The sequence below is a fragment of the Prionailurus bengalensis genome, chromosome B3 (genome assembly GCF_016509475.1).
Source record: "Prionailurus bengalensis isolate Pbe53 chromosome B3, Fcat_Pben_1.1_paternal_pri, whole genome shotgun sequence".
NCBI lineage: Eukaryota > Metazoa > Chordata > Mammalia > Carnivora > Felidae > Prionailurus > Prionailurus bengalensis.
Genome location: NC_057355.1, coordinates 68,068,092 through 68,085,132, shown reverse-complemented (window position 1 = coordinate 68,085,132; position 17,041 = coordinate 68,068,092). Strand labels below are relative to the sequence as shown.

The 17,041-nt window shown below is 39.1% G+C and overlaps 1 long non-coding RNA gene across 1 annotated transcript in view; it reads right to left on the bottom strand.

Moving 5' to 3' along the window:
* Positions 1-4: 4 nt before the first annotated feature.
* Positions 5-17,041, bottom strand: part of LOC122468813 — a 38,267-nt gene continuing 21,230 nt past the window's right edge. Inside the window, exons 2-5 of the long non-coding RNA XR_006293324.1 lie at positions 15,145-15,223; positions 5,370-5,666; positions 3,775-4,015; positions 5-42 (exon numbers count right to left, since the gene is read on the bottom strand). This is a non-coding gene — a long non-coding RNA (uncharacterized LOC122468813). The remainder of the gene's footprint in view (positions 43-3,774; positions 4,016-5,369; positions 5,667-15,144; positions 15,224-17,041) is intronic.

Below are 17,041 nucleotides of genomic sequence, written 5' to 3'. Positions count from 1 at the left end.
CTCTGTCCCCCCCCCCCCCGCCCTTATGCTCGCACTCTCACTCTGAAAAATAAATAAAAAACATTTTTTAAAAAAGTTATTTTACCTTTCTGAATCTCAGTTCCCTCATCTGTAAAATGGGGATAAAATTAATCATTCATTGGCATATGAATGAATCAATCACCCAATGACATATCCTGTACACAGTGCGAAAGATTCATTTCTTAGTATATGAAGTCCTTGACGTCAATGTAGTTTTCAGCTTAGAACAACGTACAAGGAAGTACAATGTGATAAGAGAAGATATGTAGAGGGCAGGAGGGAGGAGGAGGAATGTCTAAAGCTATCTGGGGCTTCATTCAGGTGGAGACTGTCTTTGAGCTGAGGCTTTTTTGTTTTTATTTATTTTTTAATGTTTATTTTTGAGACAGAGAGAGAGACAGAGTGTGAGCAGGGAAGAGGCAGAGAGAGAGGGAGACACAGAATCCGAAGCAGGCTCCAGGCTCTGAGCTGTCAGCACAGAGCCCCACATGGGGCTCTAACTCACCCAACTGCGAGATGAAGACCTGAGCTGAAGTAGGGACACTTAACCAAATGAGCCACCCAGACTCTCCTGGATTCTACAAACTTTTAATTAATCATTGTCTACATTCCAGCTGTCATTCCTCTATTTCAGGGAATATGAAAACCCTTTTTTTTCCTGCATTACCCCCAAATGTCTTTATTTCTTGTGGTACGTGACACTCACTGAGGGTCCTAAGAGGCGGTCCCCAGTTCAGATCTATGAGAGACCCTGACTCAGTAGAAGTAGCAGTCATAGAAGGAATCTTTCATCAGCCCTGTACTGAGTTGCATTGTGTCCCCTCAAAAAGATGTGTTCAAGTCCTAAGCCCAAGAACCTGAAAATGTGACTTTATTTGGAAATAGGGTCTTTGCAGATAGAATTAAGGATTTTGATAGTAAGTGATCCTTGGTTTGAGGTAAGCCCTAAATCCAATGATGATTTGCCTTATAAAAAGAGGAGGGGCACCTGGGTGGCTCAGTCAGTTGAGTGTCCAACTTCAGCTCAGGTCAGGATCTCACGGTTCATGAGTTCAAGCCCCACATCCATCTCCCTGGCACTGTCAGCATAGAGCCCGCTTCAGATCCTCTGTCCCTCTCTGCCCATCTCCCACTTGCGCTTTCTCAAAAATAAATAAAACATTTTAAAAAAGAAAAAAGAAAAGGACACAGAGACACACACAGACACGCAGAGGAGAAGGCCATGTGAATAATGAGGTTTTGGGGTAATAGTGGGTGGGGTTCGTGGGGTCCAGAGCTGACGGCCAAGAAAGAATTCTTGAAGACGTCTTTGGTGCAAAAAGATGACTTTATTAAGGCATGGGGACAGGACCCATGGGGACAAAGAACTGCCCTGGAATCCTGTGGAGAGACTGGTTATATATTTGGGAGTTGGGGGAGGTAAAGTCCAGGGGAAGTTTCTAGTGAGATTTTCATATGTTAAAGAAGACTCCCAGGATAGTGGAGGACTAGCTATTGTCAAGCTAAGGTGGTTTTCCACCTAGCAAAGCATTAGCATTGAGACAGTAGGGAGTTCCTGGAGAAAGTTTTACTCTGCCAGCCTCAAGTATTTGTCAATGGGCTGCAGGTTATAAGGAAATTTAGTTCTATCTGCCATTTCCTTCTGCCTGTGTTTCCCACATCACTATGGAGGGGTGATGTTGGGGCTCTAGGAAACCGAGCTTGATAAGACTGCCTTTTTCTTGTAATTTGCTAAGATTTTTGTAAACTGATGGAGACTCAGGTCCTTTAGTTTTTCCCCTTTCCTTTGATCTGGGGTAGCCAGAAGAACCAGAGGAATATCACACATATCCCACCTGGGGGTGGGGGTGGGGTGTTGGGGGGGGTGGTTTAAGGCCTGTCAGCTTGCCTTATGCTCCCTTATCATGGAGACAAGAAGTTGGAGTGACACAGTCAGAGGCCAAGGAGCCTCCAGGCTACTACAAGCTAGGAGGGGCAAAGAAGCATTCACCCCCAGATCCCCAGAGGGACCTTGGACCTGCCAAAACCTTGATTTCAGTCTTCTAGCCTGCAGAACGTGAGAATAGATTTCTGTTGTAAACCATGCATTTTGTGGCCCTTTGTTACGGCCATATGAATGATGAGGCTTTTGGGGTGATCGTGGAGTTCATGGGGCCTGGAGCCCTGAAAACTGATGTAAGTCCAAATATTTTTATTTATTCCCTTGACATTTATTGAGCACACTTATGTGCCAGGCAGAGAAACAAGACAGGCAAACTCCTTGCTCTTACGCACAGCCTACATTCTGATAGTGATGGTGATGGGAAAGATAGGAAATAAAGAAACGATAAATAAACAAGATAATTTCTAATGGATAAAAGGATTATTGGGACAAAGAGAAAATTGAGGTGTCTGAGTGATGAGGGAGTGTGGGGCAAGCTGAGGGCAAAATACAGGCTGGCACCCCACCCCCACCCCGGGTGGAATATGTATGATATTCCTCGGACACCCCTGGCTACCCAAGAACAAAGGAAAGGGGTTTAAGTGCTTGCCATGATGATGTGGGAAACTAAGGCAAATGGAAAGTTAAATTCCCTTACAGCCTACAGCCCATTGACAAGTCCTTGAGAATGGCAGAGTGACCTCCCTCTAGGAGCTCAGCTGCCTCGATGATGACACTTTGCTAAGGGCAACAGAGAACCTTAGCTTAACATTATCCCAACCTTGAGGATCCTGTAAGTCTACTCCCTTTATCTCAACTGCCCCAAGATATATGCTGACAGTCATACTCCATGCTTATGCCCCCCCCCCGTATATATCTGAAGGGTCTCATGACTGAGGTTTTATTAAACAGTATTAAAGGGTATTTCCCTACCAACAGCTAGCCCCTCAATGTCCTGAAAACCTTGCTTCCAAAATACCTTAGAGACTTACTCTATCCCTGATCCCCTTCCAACCTGAGGGTATATAGTGAATTACCTGTCACAACCCCAGTGCAGCTCTTCCTGTCCCAATGCTGTAATAAAATCACCTTTTTGCACCAAAGACATCTTCAAGAATTCTTTCTTGGCCATTGGCTCCGGACTCCCCCATCACCCCAAAACTACATCATGAGGACTTCTTTAGATTAAGTAGTCAGGGAAGGTCTCTGAGGATGATGAGGGAGCCAAAGGCAAGCTGAGACCAAGGCAGAAGCTAACACCCCACAACTTCCCCTCCCCAGGTGGGATATGTGTGATATTCCTCAGGCACTCCTGGCTGCCCAAGAACAAAGGAAAGGGAAAAACAAATAACACAAATAAATTATCACAGTCATGCGGGACATGAGTCTCCATCAGTTTACAGATGTCTTAGTAAATTACAAGAAAAAGGCAATTTATCTATAGCCTAATCTCCAGAAACCTATATACTCAGTTTGCAGGAGCCCTAATATCACCCTCCCCTCCACAGAGATGTGAGGAACAAAGGCAAGAAGAAAATGATAGATAAAATTAAATTTCCTTATAACCTGCAGCTCATTGACAAATATTTGAGATAGGCAGAGTATAACACTTCTCTAGGAGCTCCCTATAATCTTAATGTTAATGCCTTACTGGAGAAAAAAATAACCTTAACTTGACTTCCAGTATCTTCTTTAACATATGAAAGTCCTTTCAGAAACTTCTCCTTCGCCTTTACTTGCCCCAACTCCATAGTATATAATCAGTCACTCCTCACAACCCCAGTGCAGCTCTTTCTGCCCATGGTCCTGTCCCCATGCTTTAATAAAATCACCTTTTTGCTCCAAAGATGTCTCAAGAATTCTTTCTTGGCCATTGGCTCTAGAGCCCCACCACCACTCCAAAATTGCATCAAAGAGATGACATCGAGCTGAAACGTGAATAATAAGAAAGAGCTAGTGATATGAAGATCCATCAGTGGGAAGGGTGTTGCAAGCAATTGATCCAGCTGGTGCAAGGTCCTCAGACAGGCATGATCTCGCTGTGATTCAGGAACTGGTAGGAGGCCAGGGGCTCTGAAATGACATTCAAGGAGGAAGTGTTACAAAATTAAATGAGCTCAGAGAACAGAGGAGTCAGATCTTGTGTAGCCTTGTAGACCATGGAAAAGGGTTTGGGTTTTATTCCAGATGCAAGGGAAAGCACTTGGAAGGGTTTAAGAAGGTCTGATTTGAATTTTTAAATGATACCTACAGCAAGTTGAGTTAATTGAAGGAGTATGGAGAGATTGCATTGTGTCAATTTAGCTAAGCTGGAATTAAGTTTCCCAGAATTCCCTTCCCTGCATGGCTCAGAGTTGTCAAGCCTCACAAAAAGATTTTTTTGTTTGCTTTTTGTTTTTAATTTACATTCAAGTTAGTTAGCATATAGTGCAACAATGATTTCAGGAGTAGATTCCTTAATGCCCCTTACCCATTTAGCCCATCCCCCCTCCCACAACCTCTCCAGTAACCCTCTGTTTGTTCTTCTTATTTAAGAATCTTTTGTTTTGTTCGCCTCCCTGTTTTTATATTAGTTTTGCTTCCCTTCCCTTACATTCATCTGTTTTGTATCTTAAAGTTCTCATGGGAATGAAGTCATATGATATTTGTCTTTCTCTGACTATTTTTGCTTAGCATAATACCCTCTAGTTCTATCCATGTAGTTGCAAATGGCAAGATTTCATTCTTTTTGATTGCCGGGTAATGCTCCGTTGTGTGTGTGTGTGTGTGTGTGTGTGTGTGTGTGTGTGTACCACATCTTCTTTACCCATTCATCCATCGATGGACATTTGGGCTTTTTCCACACTTTGTCTGTTGTTGATAGCACTACTATAAACATTGGGGTGCTTGTGCCCCTTCGAAACAGCATACTTGTATCTTTTGGATAAATACCTCATAGTGCAATTGCTGGGTTGTAGGGTAGTTCTATTTTTAATTTTTTGAGGAACTTCCGTACTGTTTTCCAGAGCGGCTGCACCAGTTTGCATTCCCACCAGCAGTACAAAAGAGATCCTCTTTCTCTGCATCCTTGCCAACATCTGTTGTTGCCTGAGTTTTTTTTTTTTTTTAATGTTTATTTTTGAGACAGAGAGCATTAGTGGGGGAGTGGCAGAGAGAGAGGAGAGAGACAGAATCAAAGTAGTCTGCACATTGTCAGACCAGAGCCCGATGGCAGGGCTTGAACCAATGAGTTGTGAGATCACGACCTGAGCTGAAACCAAGTCTGATGCTTAACCGGCTGAACCACCCAGGCAGCCACAAGTACAATTCTGTACACTATTTGGAAGGTAGAAAGAAGCAGTAGCCTATTGTTTTTACACTTGGAAGATGGGAGCAGAGCACAGGCACTCTTGTAGTAGATTTACATTGTTGTAATCTGCTGACTCACCCTCCTGGCCTGGGGCAACATCTGGCCCACAGCTCCTTCAGCTCCTGCCAAATTTTATCCTTCAGCTTCTCGAAGTCCTGGGCCAAGAGCATATTCAGTCCCATGACTAAGGGCATCAGCTTCTCCTGTGGGACACATGCCCTCATCCAAGTTGGAGGATTGGAAGTGATGAGAGACTGACAGTCTTTCCGATTCCAGTCCATCCTTGTAGCTGTGTAGAAGCTTACCCTCCAGGTTCCAGTTGATTCTCGCATCTCCTCCTCCTTCATATTCATTGTCCCTTTTAAGTGCCAGAGCCTGGGGGGGTGTGGGGCACATACACTGTTTTATCAGCTTCTATAGTTGTGTGAGGCCAAAGCCCTATAACAAACTCATGTATATATAATATATACATATATATAGGAATTTATGTATATACTTTATATTTATTATGTATCTATATGTAAATATTTATATAGTTATATAATGTGTATATATTTTAATATATTTAAATACATTTTATGCATTTAATATGTGATATATATTTTGTATATTTAAATTATATTTTATATTTGAAATATGTGTTATTTTATATAAATATTTATTATATATATGTATATTTTTTTAAAGAACAGAACTTTATTAGGTTTGTTTAGCACACAGTAAGCTCATAAATTTGAAAACCATCTGTATGCCCGAGATTCTCACATCTGAAGCTCTACTCCCAATTCTTTCTCTGTCCCACATAGCCTACTCTGTATTTGGTAACTCCTCCTGGCTATCCCACTGAAACTTCACAATCAACATGAACCAAAATTCATTTATTATTGATTATGTCCTCTGAATATCCTTTAAATTCATTCACATGTTTCACATTAAAATATGATCATCATTTTCTCTCTCTGTGTCCTGGATTTTTCCAACAAAGCCTCATTTGGAATTTGCCAAATCCAAATTTTTTTCTCTTCCCTCCATGTTTTACTCAGAAACTAGAGTGGTCTTACTACACCCCAATTAAATTGTGTCAATCCTCTATTTAAAAATATCTCGAGTTACCCATTTTTTTGTGGAAGAAAACTCAAATGTCCTAACTTTTCTTCAAAGCCTTTGCTTTTTTAATTCCAGTATAGTTAACATACAGTGTTATGTTAGTTTCAGGTATGCAGTATAGTGATTCATCAATTCTATACATTACTCAGTGCTCATCAAGTTAAGTGTACCCTTAATCCCCTTTACCTAGTTCACTCATTCCCCCCACACCCCTCTGGTAATCATCATTTCTTCTCTGTGTTTAAGAGTCTGATTTTTTGTCTCTCATTTAAAAAAAAAATATTTATTTATTTTTGAAAGAAAGAGCGTGAGTGGGAGACGGGCAGAGAGAGAGAGAGTGAGACACAGAATCCGAAGCAGGCTCCAGGCTCTGAGCTGTCAGCCCAGAGCCTAATGCAGGGCTCAAACCCATGAACCATGAAATCATGACCTGAGCCAAAGTCGAACGCCTAACCGACTGAGCCACCCACAATGCCCTGTTTGTCTCTTTTTTTGTTGTTTGTTTGTTCATTTATTTTGTTTCTTAAAATTCCATATATGAGTGAAATGATATGGTATTTGTCTTTCTCTGACTGACTTATTGCACTTGGCATTATACCCTATAGATCCCTTCATATTGTTGCAAATGGCAAGATCTCATTCTTCTTTATGGCTGAGTAATATTCCATATTTTTACATATACCACAACTTCTTTATCTATTCATCTATTGATGGACACTTGGGTTGCTTCCATATCTTGGCTATTATAAATAATGCTGTAGTAAATATAAGGGTGCATATACCTTTTTGAGTTAGTATTTTTATTTTCTTTGCGTAAATACCTAGTAGTGGAATTACTAGATCATATCATAATTCTATTTTAATTTTTTTATGCTATAAATTCTGTATTAAGAAAAAAGTTCAAATAAACATTACACCACAAGAAACTAGAAAAAGAAGAAACTTATCTGAAATTTAGTACAGGAAGGAAATTACAAAGAAAAATCAGAAATAAATAAAATAGAAACCAGGATAAACAATAACCTAACATTGAAAGAAAGAAAGGACTGTTTTTTTCCAAAAAAATAAACAAAATTGGCAATACTTTAACTACATTAACTAAGACAAAACAAGAAGACTCAAAAACTAAAATAGGAAATAGAAAACAATACAATAGATACCACAAAAATGCATAGTGTGATAATAAATTACTATAAAGTTATGTACTAACAAATCAGATAACTTAGGGAAAAAATCCAGATAATTGCTAAAGTCATATAAGTTACCAAGATTGAATCATGAATTTTGAATCCAAGAAATAGGGAATCTTCTTAGACCAATAACAAGAATGAAAGTTGAATTAGGAATAAAAAATCTCCCAGCACAGCAAAGCCCGAGACTACATGATTTCAGTGGTGAATTCCACCAAACATTTCAAAAAATAATTAATGATAATATTGATCAAAATTTTACAAATAATAGAATAGAGGGAGCACATTCAAAATCATTCTATGAAGCCAGTACTACCCTGAAACCAAATCATGATAAAAAAACAATACAAGAACAAAAACGTCTAGTTTGTCCCATATGAGTGTTGCTACTCTGGCTTTCTTTTGACATCCATTTGCATCATAAATGTTTCTCCACCCTTCACTTTCAATCTGTAGGTGTCTTTAGGTCTACAGTCTTTTGTAGATAGCATTTAGATGGGTCTTGTTTTTTCTATGCATTCTGACACCCTATGTCTTTTGATTGGAGCAGTTAGTACATTTACATTCCAAGTAATTATTGATAGATATGTATTTAGTGTCATTTTTATTACTTGTTTTGTCATTGTTTCTGGAGATTTTCTCTGATCCTTTCTTGTCTTTGTCACTTTTGGTCTCTCCTTTGCACTCAAAGAGCCCCCTTTAATATTTCTTGCAGGGCTGGGGTGCCTGGGTGGCTCAGTCAGTTAAGTGTCAGCTCATAATCTCACCAATCATGGGTTTGAGTCCCACGTTGGACTCTGTGCTGACAGTTCAGAGCCTGGTGCCTGCTTTGGATTCTATGTCTCCCCTCTTTCTCTTCCCTCCCCTGCTCCCACTCTGTCTCTCTCTGAAATAAGTAAACATTAAGAAAAATTAAAAAAAAATATTTCTTGCAGGGCTGGTGTAGTGGTCATGAACTCCTTTAGTTTGTGTTTGTCTGGGACACTCTTTATCTCTCCTATTCTGAATGATAGCCTTGCTATCATTGGGTAGAGTATTCTTGGCTGCAGATTTTTCCCATTTAGCACTTTGAATATATAATGCCACTGTCTTCTAGCTTGACAAATTTCTGTTCAGAGATCTCTAGCTAGTTTTATGGATTTTCCCTTGTAGGTTAAGGACTTCTTTTGTTTTGCTGCTTTTAAGATTTTTTTCTTGTTTTTGTGTTGGTGTTGGCCTGTTGTGTTATTTTGATGGTAGTTCTCTGTGTCTCCTAGGGAAATTTTCAGCTATTATTACTTGAAAGAAATTTTCTGCCTTCTTTTCTCTCTCTTCTTTTTGGACTCCTATAATACAAACATTATTACATTTGATGGAGTGACTGAGGTCTCTAAGTCTATTCTCATGTTGCATAATTCTTCTCTCTTTTGTTCTTTATTATTTTCCATTATTTTGTCTTCTAGGTTTTGTCTTCTAGGTTACTAATTCATTCCTCTGCTTCTTCCAGCCTGCTATTCATTGCATCAAGCCTGTTTCCAATCTCATTTATTGTACTCTTCATCTCTGATTGATTCTTCTTTAAGTCTTTTATCTCTGTGGTAAGGGTCTCACTGATGTCTTCTATTCTTTTCTCAAACCCAGTAAGTATCCTTGTGATTCCTTTCTAATTTCTTAATCTTCTCAAGAACTTTGAAAGGAAATATTTTTGTCCCTATTTATGCATTAGGAAACATAAAGACTTAGAGTTTAGTTGACTTATCAAAGTCATGCAGCTAGTGAGTGTGGGAGTAGGTTTCAAATCCAGATTTGTCTTGACTCCAAAACCTATATTTTTTCTATTGTGCCATAATATAAAATATGTAATACAATGTCTACAGTATATTTGGTGCTCAATATATTGTACTTTTTGTTCTTATTTTTTTCACTTGGAGTCAAATGCTTATGTATTTCAATATATTTATATAAATACATTTTATATATTTAAATATATTTTAAATATATTTTGATGTGTGTTATATATGTATTGTGTGTGTGTGTGTGTGTGTGTGTGTATCCTTCCTCGTGGTTCTGCTTCCCTGATTGAACACCACTGAAGCAGGGACAAAAGTGAAAGCTGGTACACTTGTTAAGAGACCAATACCATTTAGTCCAGGACCAAAGATATAGGATGTCATCATGGAGATGGAGAGAAGTTTACCAATTAAGAAATGTTTTGAGGGCACCTGGGTGGCTCACAGAACTCAGGGAAATGCTTACATACATCTACCGGTTTATTAGTGGATATGATAAATGAGAAAATGAACAATCAGATCAAGAGCTATCTGGGGCAAAGTCTGGGAGGTCCCTTAGTGAAGGAGCTTCTGTCCTCATGGAGCTGGAGTATGTAACCCTCCCGATATGGATGTGTACACCCACTTGGCAGCTCTCTAAACCCCATACTTCTAGGATTTTAGAGAGGCTTTATCACGTTGGCATGACTGATCAATCATTAATTCTACTTTCAGCCCTTTTGCCTCTCAGCCCTCAGTACTAGAGCTGAAAATCCCAAGCTTCTAATCATGACTTGGTCTTTCTAGTGACCATTCCTCATCCAAGAGCCATCCAGAAACACACTCAGAGTCACCTCGTTAGAACAAAAGATGCTTGTAGTACTCCTATCTCTTAGGAATTTATATGAGTTTTGGGAGCTGTGTGCCGGGAACTGGAGACAGAGACCAATATACGTTTTTTTATATTATCTCATGATAGATATATATTGGGTGCCTTCATGTGTAGTTGTATCAAGCCCCCACCCTTGGAAGGACTCCACAGTTGGTTTAATGCTCTGCTGTTGCTGTCTTGAAATTCTTGATAATTTTTCAATGTGGGTCCCTGCAAATTTATTTTTCATTGGGACCCACATAATGTGTAGCAAATCCTGATCGTCTATGAAAAGTGAAGGAAAAAGAAGCTCAAGGATTAAGCAATACTATGGATGGTAGTGCATCTGGAGGTGGAATTTGGGAGAGAAATCAAGAATTTTGATTTGATCATGTTAACTTAGATCTGCCTTTTAGACATTGTGATAAGCTATTTATTGATTACTTCCCCAGCATTCATTTCCCTCTTTCTGATTCCTGGCTAGACCCTGTTTCCTGGCCTTGTGGTTAGGGTTTGATTGGCTCTAGTTCCAGCCATCCACATGCTGTCCTAGCATGGCAGGCTCTGCCATGTAGGGGCAAAGCAATCAACTAAGCTGAGTTGACTAGAGGTCTTTGTAATTCCCTTTAACCACAGACTAAAGAACAAGGAGAAGTCTGACTATTGAGAAGGAGAGGCAAAGGCTGCAGAAATGGAGCTTAAAGTGTTTTTTTATTATTGTTATTATTTTTTATTTTTATCCAAGGCCATGGATACTTGTGGGAGAAACCGCTTGTTTTCCTAGTATCTATCCTTGCCATCTTCCCATGTAACAGACCTTCCACTGTTTAGCTGAGTACATGGTTTCCTGGTCTAAAGATTACATTTCCCAACCTTCCATGGAGCTAATTACAGTCATATGATTATATTCTGTTTAATAGCCTATAAGGGGATGTAGTGTATGCAATTTGCTGGACATATCCTTAAAGAGAGGGGGCATGCAATGTCTCCTCCCTTCTACTTTCAGATTTCTAGAATTTGAATGCATCGACAGAAACACCAGTAGTGAGCAACAATAGGCATCCTGGTCCTTTGTCATCATGGAGCCATGCCGGTTCTGGACTATCTACCTCTTTTACAAGAGAGCTAAATACTATCTTAGTTGAGATAAGACCATTATTCCCCACTATTTTGGATTTCTGTCACATACAGATAGCATTAATCCTCAATGATACAATATCCATATAATCAATTCCTTTTCTTTTGAGGTCACCTAAATAGTGAACTGTTGCAAAAAAGTCTCTACTAACATTTTTTTCTCATTCAGGCCATGTGCAATTTAGTCTACACACACACTGAAAAACCTCTATTCAACCCATATTTTGCTTTGTCTTTTAAGTCCTCAAAAAAATATATAGACACTTTACTAGAATCTATTATTAAAAACACCACTACTTTCTCTAGGGAAGCAGCAAAAATTAATCCACATTTTTCTGGCACCAGCTCACATTTCATAAACCCTTGTTTAAAATTAACCCAAACCATTAAAGAATTCAGAAAAAACTCTTTTTGAATTACACAGTAAGAGCTGCCTTCTGAGAAACTGAAATAGGTGAGTTTACACGTAGTCTCAGATAAGGTGACCAAATATCTAAAATTGGCTAAGACAGTCCCAACTCCCGGATGGCTGGCTGTTCTGGTTTCTGTCTCAGCACACGTCCTGTGGTTTTGACCTGATGTCATCCTACTTTCAGACAGGAATTTCTGCCCCTACTCGGGCAAACAAGTTACTGAAAATGGAGAGAAACAACATGAAAGTGGAAATGGCCAAAAAACTAACTAAACTTTGGGTGCAGTTTTGGTTAACATTTTGATTCTTTGTTTGACGATGTTTGCAAGCATTTGTCAACAAATATTGTTCAGTTTGGGGTCTTTCAAACTATGTATAAGATGATACATTTCTAGGGTTTGATCAGTATTTTTAAAAAGTGGTATTGACTACAATAAGCTAGACAATGCCAGAATACATTTCACATATTAAAGATGAGTATTTTTCAAAAATTTTTGTTTATGTTTTGTCTGTGAGTCTTTGGTGCAAGAGGGTGATCAAAAGAGGTTTAAAACCCACCAAATTTTAGTCATGTAGGAGTACACTCACCCATTGTCTCTTGAAGCATGCAGCAATATTAAGAAATTTTAAACATTTAATTCAACATATATTTGACATATGTAACATTAAGCATACTTGTGACTCCATCACTTCCCCAGATAGGGCTTCCCTTAAGCCCCATTCTTACCCAAGTCTTCCAAGGCTGTTCCAGGGACTTTACGGGTGTCCAGGTCTGTGGGATGGGGACTGTCTACAGGGGATTGGTCAGTGGACACTTCAACCTTGAAGTTCACTGGACAGATGGTATTTAAAGACTAAATTGAAGTTAGCCAGTTGGACAGGGAGAAAAGGGAATTCCAGATAGAAGGAGCAGTATATGTTAAACAGAAAAAAGAAAAAGAAAAAAAAAAAAAGAAAAAAGAAACAGTAGAGGGTATGAGTCACAATCTCTTAGATGTAATTCTGAATTCCAAAAAGTTCTAAGAGTTGAAAGCATTGGGCAAGAAAACCAGATTCAGTCTGAACTCATTGGCGTGCTGCATTTGTCAAATGAGTTCAGATTGTTTTTTTCATACTACACTGACATCCTATCAGTCTAAAATATGGTTATAGTTCACATAATGTGTATTTGAGTTCTAAAAGAAAAAATTATAAAAGACCAGTGCATTAACTATTTATCAGTCTTTCAGAAACTATTATTTTTTTCTTAAGTTTTGATAAAAATAAAACCTCAAAATTCATAGCATTAGCAAAATAGGAGTCTAGTAAAGATAACACAGTAATTCATGCATAAATATGGAAGGACTAGTGCCTAAAGTGGTTATATGACATATCTCAGGAGGCAGTTTGTTAAATTGATACACAGCTTATTTATAATTGACTATTTCTTAATCTTTCTCCAGTTGGTGAGTGGTTTCCTTATGATTGCTTGTGCTTTAACTCATGTGCATTTGGCGAATCTTACCTACCACAAGCAAGTAGAAGTCTATAAAGTAAAAAAGATTATCTCCTTTTCACCACTATCCCCTCCCCCTTCTGCACATATTCCAGAGGTAACCATTTATTTTTATTAAAGTGTATTTATTTTGAGAGAGAGAAAGACAGAGAGAGGAGTGAGTGGGGGAGGGGCAGAGAGAGATGGGGAGAGAGAGAATGGCAAGCAGGCTCCGGGTCATCAGTGTGGAGCCCAACACCAGGCTTGAACTCACGAAACCATGAGATCATGACCTGAGCCAAAACTGAGTCTGACACTTAACTGACTGAGCCACTCAGGCACCCCCAGAGGTAACCACTCTTGAGAGGTTCGTATGTATTCTTTCAGACCATTTCTATTTGTATGCAGACATGCCTTAGGCCACAGATATTCAAGAACAAATATTGTTTCTTGTGTCATTCTCTCACAAAAATGGCATGATACTGTGAAAGCATTCTGCAGTTTGCCCTCTTCACTTAATGGGTTACACATATCTTTTCATGGAAATATGTATAGATCAACCTGATTATTTTTAGTGATTGCCTCATGTTCTATTGCATATGGATGTTCTTTAATTTTTCTAAGTTTATTTATTATTATTATTATTATTATTTTATTATTATTTTTATTTTTAAGAAAGGCAGACTGCCACGTGCAGTGCCTCATTTGGATATGTCTGGAGTCTTGGAAGCTTGACTACCCTATGTTCTCCTACAAATGGACCTTGAGAACTTCTTTGGAGGTTCTGGCAGGGGAGCGCAGCTACTTGTATACCCTTGACCGAAGAACGGTCTTCCTCTATTGGGGAAGGTCGTCCTCTTCCACCGAGCATGCAGCTTTGGGAGGGACACACATGGAGCAGTGAGGAAGGAAGGGGACACCTGCCTAGCCAGCCAGATCACCGGAATCAACCCTGGCGATCAATGGGGTGACAGATGTTGCAACCAGATCGCCTTCACATCCTAAGTTTATTGAGAGAGAGAGAGAGAGAGAGAGAGAGAGAGGGAGAGAGAGAGAGAGAGAGAATGAGAAGGGGAGTGGCAGAGAGAGAAAGGGAGAAAGAGAATCCCAAACAGGCTCCCAGCTGAGCCTGATGTGGAGCTCCATCTCATGACCAGGAGATCATGACCAGGAGATCATGACCTGAGCCAAGATCAAGAGTCAGCCCCTTAACCGAATGAGCTAGCCACCCAGGCACCCTTGGATGTTCTTTAATTTAACCATTCTCCTATTGATGGGTAGATAGGTTCTTTTTATGTTTTTATTAAATAATCTTTCAGACTAACATCCCTGTACTACTTCTTAATCATACTTAAAGGGCCTTGCTCTCCAATGTCATTGGCCAAAGTATATATTTTGTAGGAATTGATACCTTCTTTTCTCTTAAACCAAAGAGAAATCATTCGTGTTAACCTGTAAATACAGCAACAAAAAGCATTTTGTTGATTTTTTTATGAGAGTTATAAAGGTAACTAAGAGGGCCATTAATATCTTGTGATTGACCCCTTTAGTTCACCAATCTCATCTTCTTAAGCAAGATCATTCTGGAGATTACTCTTAAAATTTTTTCCTTGGTGTTCGCTTCATCATATCTTTTATTGTAGGACCATCTAAGAAGCACAGATCTGAGAAAAACCATCCAGGTTAAAGAGGTGGAAGTTGTTAGAATTTAAAAGCAGTGTTTCCACACTAGAGAAGTGACCTGCTACACGGCCATGGCACCAGGACATTTTCTACTTCTTTGCCTCCACCTCTGCCTCGAATAATGACCTACTCTGGAAAGAGGAGGGCGTGTTAGCTGGTACCATGGGCTCTGAAGTCATACTCCCCAGGTTCTGCCTCTTATTAGCTCTGGGGCTTGAGCAAATGACTTACCTCTCCGTGCCTCAGTTTCTTCATCTGTTAAAATAGGGACAGAGATAGTGATGGTGATATCACCTACTCTGTAGAGTTGCTATAAAAAAAATCAAAGATTAGTATTTGTAAAGCACTTACAGGGCCTGGCACATAATAAGCTCTATATAGGTATTTGTTGAATAAGAATGGCACAGTGTTAAAGGCACTCTGGTTGTTTTTAGTTTCCTAAAGAAGCAGCTCATGAAACTTTCCCAAAGCTCAAATATAACTGAAGTTGCCCAAAATATGGTATGAAAAATCTTCCTTCTCCTATTCATCAGCCCCTTCACGGTAGAGGTTTCTCTTTCTCTATTTAGTGCTCACAAAAGTCCTGTATTTCAGTGGTCTGTTCTGGATGTCCAAACCTCTAATGAGAAATGGTACCTTTTTTAGGTTAAAAAGAAGATGGGCTGATATTGGGTGTCTGCTTTCTAGACAGTTGTTAGAGTATTCTTTGTGTTCAAACAAAAAATTCTTATAAGAAGAGGAGCTTTGCAAAAACACATCATAGAAGAAATTGAGTTAGATTTCAGAAACATAAATACAGTGAAAATTGTCTGGCTTCACAGGAAATCTGTGACTGTCTGAATGTAAGAAATTTATATGAAATTCACTGACAATAAATATTTATACCTCACATTTTCAGATTTTAATATGACAACTATCAGAGATACATTCGATTTTTATTTCAATAAGAGCTAGATTAGCCAAATCTGACATTTTACAAGTTTTTTGTTACTGTTTCCTTCCCATCCCAAACCTGCCATTTTCTGCATTTTGATCAATTACAAAGCATGTAAAGTCAGGTGTGAAATTCGTTTCCCTTAATATAATTAGTTATATATACAGGAGGAAAGGGCCACACCTTCTGGGGAGCTTCCGTATTCTCTACAGTAGTTTGTAGCTTTGGGTTGAACACTGTGACCAAGCAGTTTCATATTTTTGTCTGCCATATCATGATTTGGTTTCCCAACAAAGTTGAATGTCTTACTTCCTCATATTATCACTAGCAGGATTCGGGGGCTTGGTGCCAGCTTTAAACCCCAGCTTCAGCACAGCATTATACTTGTAGGACTGTGGGTGGGATTTCTAATACTGAAAGAGGGAGGGACAATTTGCATGCTGTGGGTAGTCCGTGAAGTACCGGTGGAGATTTGGCAATCAAGCTTTCAGACTTTGATGAAAACACTAGGGAGGAAGCTGTAGCAGATACAGCTGTAATCAGCTTATAATTGGGTATCTATGTGTTTGGTTTTTGTATACCTCACCTTGTTCCCAGAAGTCAAACAGTGCTCCTGTAATTCCTCTTCCAGGACAGCATTAGGAAAAGATGGAGTTCTCATTCTTTTCTTTCTCCATGGCCGGCTCAGGCCTGTGCTTAACTCTGTGATAATTTCTTTTCAGATTCAAGTTGCTCAGGCAACTACACTTTTTGCTCTCTAACTTGACCCCATTTCCTGATGAATGGGCTTTTCATTTTTTCCCTGAGTCCTACAGGTTTTCACATTCCGCAATTTTCTCTGCTAAATAGCTCTAGGCATAACTGCTTAGAAAATCATAGGCAATCATAAAACCTTAGAGTTTTAAGGAAATTTAGAGATCATTTAATCCAACCTCTTCATATTACAGTTAAAGAAATTGAGTCCCCAAGAGGGTGAATAACTTGTTCGATGTCATCCAGTTAATTTTTAAACTGGGTAGAATTTTCCTGAAGCTAACTTTTTGAATTGGGTAGAACTACAACTAAAACCATTTTAAAGGGGGCATTTTAAAGGGCATTTTAAACCATTTTAAACCATTTTACTTTTCCATCTTGATCCTTCTCAGCTGTCATATGAATATAATTTATAGAACCAAATTTACAAAATCATGACTC